The sequence below is a fragment of the Mastomys coucha genome, unplaced genomic scaffold (assembly GCF_008632895.1).
Source record: "Mastomys coucha isolate ucsf_1 unplaced genomic scaffold, UCSF_Mcou_1 pScaffold6, whole genome shotgun sequence".
Lineage (NCBI taxonomy): Eukaryota > Metazoa > Chordata > Mammalia > Rodentia > Muridae > Mastomys > Mastomys coucha.
The window spans coordinates 100,429,118-100,431,510 of NW_022196912.1; positions in this window are offsets into that span (position 1 = coordinate 100,429,118).

Sequence of the window (2,393 nt, forward strand, 5' to 3'; positions counted from 1 at the left end):
AAAAAAAAAAAAAACCAAGAATTTGTTGAAAAGTTAGGTGCACAATAGTATTCTTATTGACTGAGAGGTGTAGCTAATACAGTTCTCTTGTGCATACTTCAACACCAAAAATGGAGCTCTCTGTATCCACTTGAGAAATTTCTGGTTTCAGTAAGAGTTGTCTGAAGGCTTATAAGTAATTTTTATTTCCCCTAGTAGACAGTGCTTAGACAAAGTCTTTCTGTTACTGTTATTATAGACAGATCTGAGAAGTTTTAGACCTATGAGTTTAGGGCCAAATTAACAAATTCATGGCTCTGAGCTTATCTTTAGGGTGATTTCAAGATTTTAATTAAAAATAGCTGAGAGTAGTTGGTAGACAACAGTCCAGATTACTTTACATAGATAGTTGGTTTTCAAAAACATCAGAAATCCACAGAATGTGATACTTAATTTATTCATTTGACTGGAGACTTGTCTGTTCCTGACAGCACCCCTTTCTCAGACTCAAATAAGAAATTGAGCATCATTAGAGTGGCTCCAGTGGCAAGACAGCCACTAGGCAAAAGTTGCCTCTTCATCTACAGACAATACTGTCCAAAAAGGACACACAGGCCTAGGACAGCTTATATCTGCCGAGACAGAATAGGCAAGTCATTAATATCCCTGTTTCTCTTGTCTGTCAGACATTCACAGGCCAGAAGGCTGAATACTGATGTTCTAGTGTTTTGAAGTACGGACTGTCCAGGTATCCAGCAGTCTCTATCAATTGACAAAATGTTTGGAAGCTGTGTTAGGCTTCCCATATATTCTCTATTATTTAGTTATTCCTGGATTTCTGATGGCATTGGAAGACTACAAAAGTTAGAAGGGTTGCAAGACAAGTCATTAAGGGAACTAGTGCAGGTAGCTGAGAAAGTGTTTTAAAACAGAAAAACGGAAAAAGAAAAGGAATGTTGCAGAAGGACTGTGAATGTGGAGAAGGCATAATGAAGGGAGAGAACATTTAGAAGAGAGGAGACAGAAAGAATAAGAGGCTAGAGAGATGAAGAGAGATAAGGGACAGGAGAGAAGAGAAGCTAGGGAGCCTCGAGAGCCTAGTAAGATAGTATCTGGCAACAGAAGAGAATTCCTGGCTAAAGATCAGTGTGTGAAATGCAAGGAGAAAGGGCCTTGGACAAGAGAATGCCCCAAAAGGCCAAAGATTAGACTTGTTATTCTTAAAGAGAGAGGCTTGTGTGCTGCACTAAAAGAAGAAGTGTTGTTTTTACATAGACCACTCAGAAAGAGTCAAGGACAATTTAGCTAAGATTAGAGAGGGCTTAGAACAAAGGAAAAGAGAAAGAGCTCAAAGCAAAAATTGGTTTGAAACTTAGTTCAATTCCTCCCTTTGATTCACAACTTTGGTCTCTACACTTATAGGACCTCTGAATATACTCCTATTATTGCTTAAATCGCTTAGTTGCCTTCATTATGTTAAGGCAACAATATCAAGAAGTGAACCAAGCTGGGCAGTGGTGGCGCATGCCTTTAATCCTAGCACTTGGGAGGCAGAGGTAGGCGGATTTCTGAGTTTGAGGCTAGCCTGGTCTACAGAGTGAGTACCAGGATAGCCAGGGCTATACAGAGAAACCCTGTCTCAAAAAAACAAAACAAAACAAAAAACAAAAAAAAAAAAAAAAAAAAAAAAAAAAAAAAAAAAAAAAAAAAAAAAAAAAAAAAAAAAAAAAAAAAAAAAAAAAAAAAAAAAAAGAAGAAGAATTGAACCAAAACGAGATACAGCAATATAACACATAATGTCAAGATTGAGATGTTACTGAGAAAAAGGGGGGAATGTAAGGATTGATCAAACAGGGACACCTCATAAAAATACTGGGAAGCCAGGAATGTCCTTAAACTTAAAGTCATGGAGTTTCAAAAAAGTTTACTGAATAAACATCCATCCTCAAGAGATGCCCTAATTGCAGAGAGTAATGCTTGGTTCAGGGAAATGTCCCTCCTGCAGTGAGGGGTGAATCTCTCCCCACCCCTTCTGCTCACAAAGGGCAATGGATACAAAGAACAATGAGCTCCACCAATGAGAGATAACCAGCTCATGCTGTAAACTAAAACCTATGTTCTGAAAGAATATAAAGAATGTGTGCTTTTGTTCCTCATGGTCGCCTTTGCCCCAATTGTGGGACAACCCCAGTATACTGAATCATTAAACCTCTTGCTTATTGCATCGATCTCTGCCTCTGTGTCTTCATGAGTGGGACATCCATCTCCGGATCTAACAGTAGAACACTCTTAGGAAGATTTAGACACATTTTAGGTAGATCCTCACTGGAAGAAATAGTAGTGGGATATCTTGGAGGGTATATTGGGTCCTGGATGAGCGCGCTCTCTCTCTCTCTCTCTTTCTCTCTCTCTCT